The sequence below is a fragment of the Panthera uncia genome, chromosome C2 (genome assembly GCF_023721935.1).
Source record: "Panthera uncia isolate 11264 chromosome C2, Puncia_PCG_1.0, whole genome shotgun sequence".
In the NCBI taxonomy this organism is placed as follows: domain Eukaryota; kingdom Metazoa; phylum Chordata; class Mammalia; order Carnivora; family Felidae; genus Panthera; species Panthera uncia.
Genome location: NC_064810.1, coordinates 50,048,957 through 50,054,507, shown reverse-complemented (window position 1 = coordinate 50,054,507; position 5,551 = coordinate 50,048,957).

Below are 5,551 nucleotides of genomic sequence, written 5' to 3'. Positions count from 1 at the left end.
CAAACCATCCTCCAAAACTCAGTGAATTAAAATAATAACACTGATTTTCTTATTAGTCTGCAGGTCAGCTGGGCCATTTTTTCTATTTGGGCCTTGGCTTGACTGCTCTTAGTTATGCTTGCTCAGTCACTTGTGGTTAACCAGTGAGTTTGCTGAGGCTTTAATGATTTGGGCTGAGGTCACTTATATCTCTTGGGTGTGGATGGGCCATCCAGGGTGACTTTGACTCAGGTAATTTCCTTCTTCAGCAGGATTGTCCAGGCTTGTTCACCTAGTGGAAGCAACACTATAGAAGAGTAAATGAAAGTGCAGAAGGCCTCTTGAAGTTCTCAGTTTGTTACTCATATACCATCACTTTTGCTGCAAGTCATAGATTAGCTCAGATTCAAAGAGTAGGGAAATAGATTGTTTCTTGTGTTGACCAAGAAAGAATTCATTAAAAATTAATATGGCTATGATGAACCTATTCATTTCTCTCCATCTGTATTCCTTGAAAACTCCCTCATCTTTGTATAAACCTCCAAACTGGCAACATCCATCTCCAAATCCTGTGCTTTTAATTAACATATGCAATGCTGGCAAATTATTGTCCTATTATGTGCTCTTTTTGATAATTTTCTATGACTTGCAAGATAAGAAAAGCAAAGTGTATCATTATCTTCCTGCGAATCTGATATTTGTATTTACTGAGAATGTCTTCACTTATTCTATTGAATGACATTTAATTAATTAATTGTAACGCAATCATTTTAATGTAAAACATTCAAAATAATTTTTAAGAAAACTTTTGATTATCTGATAGGTAAAGCAGTACTTTCCCAAGCAGACATCAGCCACAGCACTAAGGTTATTTTTGAAATGGAAACCGAGTGTTAAACCTTTTTAAGTCACTTCTATCTGCATAATTAGCACTGATGTATTTCTTGCCTAAATACAATTTCCTTGAGTTCCTATTCAGGTATATCTCCCTTGAACAAAATAAACTTTGCACCTTTTCACAGCTTGAAATGTAGTAGAGAAAAATGACAATAAAAATATACTATCAAATAGTTATAATTTCCATAAAAAGAAATAAAATTTTATTAGGGAAAAGACAGAAATCTCATTTTGTCTTAAATTGGCTGCTGTGATAAGAAGTGGGGTTAGTGAGAGAACTATAAGACCTCCAAGTCTATCCGTTGATGTTATAGCAGTTCTTAGGTGTCTGTGGAGTTAGAAAGATCTAGATTTGGATCCCAATACCACAGTTTACTGAGTGCGTCATGCAAAACTCTTGAATAAGCTCTGCAAATGTTACTTTATTTATCCATAAAATATGGTTGTTAATAAATACCTTGGAAGATTGAGGTGATGCTTCAAGAAAGCAAAGCACAGCAAATAGACGGTCTACCAGCATGCCTTCCTTACATCAGAGGTTTCAAAAATGTTTGCCATTTTGTAATTATATTAGTGGTCAAAACAAGGTATATGTGAAGGAAATGCAGATTTTCTTCTGAAATAACATGAAGTCTCTTTGAATTAGCTTTCATAGCGATAACCGTACATTTATTAAACCCTTTTTGTTTGTTTCATGTGTGTGTGTGTGTGTGTGTGTGTGTGTGTGTGTGTGTGTATCTAATTCAGCATTTCCTACTATTGCTGTACCACATTCTTTTTAGTACTTTTTCTAAAACTTCTCTGTGGTAGATGAATAGTTGGTTTTGCTGACCTTTTATGAGCAACGACTTGGAGCTAGTACATCTTGTCTTCATTGTAAGTCTGCCACTTATTTGCCATGTGATTTGGGGAAAATCCTCAATCTCTTTGTGCTTAAGTTTCCAGAACAGGAAAAAAAAAAACAAGATAAAAATAGCGTCTATATTATGAAACCCTTGTGAATATAAAACAATTCAATATGTTTTAATGTATTTAAAATAGTACCCAACACTTTAAAGGTCTTCTATCTTGTATGTTACTATTATCATATAAAATGAACTGTTGGAGAACAGAGAGTAAAACTATGAAGGTTCATTAGGTATATAATTACATATATGCTTAAAGAGATTAGAAATATAGGTTGCATACTAAACTAATAGATTACAAATATCATTTTACACTATTACATTAGTGATTGGTTAATGGTTATTGAAAATTTTATTTCCATTTGCTATCTCATGATTGCCATTTCTCACAGTTTAGGAATGTTATATTTTTTCTTTACTTTTGATAATATACATTGCAAGGTACATTATTTATTAGTCTCAATATTAGATAAAACATTAATTGCCTATATAAGAATTTAGAATGGACATGTATTTGACAAACTATGGTAAAGTGAATTCATATGTTGTAGGGCTTTGGATAAGGATAAGTTGTAATGGAAAGGTAATATGGTATACACAAGTATATAAAAGCAAGAGGGAATACTAGAGTACTTATTTTGTCTCTCCAACCTGTTGTGGATTTTCTAATTACTGATGTATGTCAGAAACTACAAATAATGGGTACAGTGGATAAAGCTATAGGAAAAGCTATTGGAAAGAGCACTGAAAAATTACAACTTGTCTACTACTTCTCTGTCAGTGCACTTAAACCTTCTCTGCTTCACGTGACACTGATGAGAGAGGGATAAATGAAGAGTTCCTCTGGATTCAGAAAGCAAAGGAGGCAGCAGGTAAAACAGGAACTCAGAATACATGAAGTAAATCAATTTGCTTTAGTGCAGTTCAGAGAACATTTTGGGAAGCAATTTAAATGACTTTAATAAAAATCTATTCTAGTTAAAACTACTTATTATATATTTTTAGTTTTGGTCAGCATGTTAACATCTCTCTTTCATGGACTCAAAAATGGTAAGATTTATATTCTACGTCAACTTGAGAATACTATTTTTTTAATTTATTTATGGTACCTTTTCATTTTGGCTCAATGGAAACATGTAGCAGTATTTACGAGAGGTACCAGTGCAGTTGCCTGGGTGGCTGCCTACATTACACTCTGGTTTTGACTTTTAGTGTTAGAAAACCCCAGCTACTATACTTCAGGCAGTGCGATTATACCTTACAGGTGGTATGGGAGACCCTGCCTCAGTATGTTTGGGCCACTATAAAAAAATAGCACAGGTTGAGTGGTATATAAGTAGTAGAAATGTATTTCTCACAGCTCTGGAGTCTGGAAGTCCAGACCAGGGTACCAACTTTGTAGGATTGTGCTGAGGGCCCTCTTCCAGGTGGTAGACTGCTCACTGTGTCCTCACATGACAGAAAGGGCTAGAAAATGCCCTGGAGCCTCTTTTATATGGTACTAACCCACTCATCAGGTTCTCCACCCCATGAGTTAAGCACCTTCGAAAGCTCCATATCCTAAAACTAACATCTTTGGGAGCTGAGATTTCAACATATGCATTTTAGGTGAACACATTCAGACTATACATAGCAGGACCTTTCCTTGTATTAACTACAAAGGATAGGAAAAGAAGCGCAATGAAACCTCAAGGAATAGGGAATGGAAAACTCATAGTTTTTTCATGGATATACAAATGGCAAGCTGAGCTGCCATTAACATCTAAATTCATATATCAAAACAAATGATATACATATTGAAAGGAAACAAGAACACTAGCCCAGACAACAAAATTGTGAAGCAAATGAGAAAATTAAAATGTGATATAGATGGCCTTGGATAGTTGAAGCATAGACAAACATATTTGAATGCTAGTGAGCTTTTTGGATTCCTTTGGTTGTGGAGACACAGCTTAAAAGCCTCTACTGAACATTAGTGATGATCGAAAGCCTTGAAAACACTAAGGATGTGGCCCAAAGTAAATAGTAGAGAATGAACGTTTATGTACATATATAACTTCCATTAATGTTAATCACAACTTTGCATGAATCTGATATATATGGTAATATTTATTTTTGTATGTATGTATGTATGTATGTATGTGTGTATATATACTTATATATCTATGTAAATATATATATTACCTATGTAAATATATATAAATATATTATATATGTGTATATATATACATATATTATGTATGTATATGTATATACATATTTACTCTTATCACATTTTAAAATGATGGCAACCAGGGCCTGTCTTATGGCACTTACAATTTAAATACATTAATATTTTAGAACATGTAGCACTTGAAACTTTTAGATAGCTATATAAAGCTTTAATTTCTTGGGTAGAGTGATTTGCAGTCTTCTATAACTTTACAGATTTTTCACTGCAAATGTAACGATCAGACTTAAACTAGTTATGTTTGGTAGAGGAATCTACTTTTCACTTTCCCAGCTATGAGTTTTACCCAAACATACACAGAGAAGAAAGCAGGAGGAGATAGTGGGTGAAAAGGAGGAGAGGGAGGAGGGGAGGGAAAAAAGGAAGGGTGATAAAGAAGATGAAAGAAGTCTGCAACTACATGTAACAGCAACCTAAGTAGACCCCGAAGTCCTTGAGAACTGTCCTTCTTGCCTTCGTTTCTTTGAATCTCTGTAAACTTGGACAGTGCCAAGTACAGTGTAGGTGAGCAATATATTCTTTTTAAACTAACCTAATTTGACCGAGTGACAAAAGAATTACTGATGTAAACCTTGTCTTCGCCAGTTTTTCATCTGTCTGTGTATTTTACAGAGAAAAAAATGAAAACAAAGGATATATATTTTTAAGGTCATTTGAGGTGAAAATCACCCTGAAATATTTTCTTTTTTTTTTTCACCATGAAATATTTTTAAGTAAAGGCTACTATCTGTTGAGTAAGAGAAAACGTTAATTGTAATAATACTAAAAAAGGTTTGCTTGACTTGGATATTATGATTTGGGGTAGCCATGCTAGGAATTCCATAGTTCCTCAAGTGTTGTGCAAACTTTATGTGTATATAGATATATCAGATTTTGGGGGGTGGGGGAGTCACACATAAGAGTGACTGGTAACTTAGTAAGACACAGTTAGTAAATTTAAATTTCTGTGGTTTATGAATGCCAGGATAAGGAAAGGCCCCCCTCCTTTTCTCCTTTACTTCTTTACTTATTTTCTTCCTTCCTTCTCATACATAATTAAGAATGGGACTATGTGCCAAAAATTGTACTGTGGTGGGCCCTGGAACTTCTATTATGACACTTGCCACAATCATCTGGTTATTTATTAATCCCCCTCACTCCCTCATAAACTTGAGTCTATCTCTGATTTTCACATTTGTGTATTTGAATTCAGTCAACAGTTTATGAGGTCCTGTGCCATAATGCAGATGTGCTTTACAAGATTTAAAGGCGAAAAGGCAACATGATCTCTGACCTCATAGAGCTTATCTAAGAAATGGGAAAGCCATTTAAACAAAAAATATAAAAAGTTAAAGTATTATATTTTTACAATGGCAATATATACACAAGGACAAATTCTTTATGTTAACTCACAATCAGCTATGCTAGAATTTTTAGAAAGATCCATGACAAATATTCAAAGGTACTAGAATTTTCTGGACCCATTTTAATAGAAATAGAAGAGTGTAAAAGTTGGAAAATAGTTTAAATCTTTCCTGAAATACAATTGAATCTTAAACAT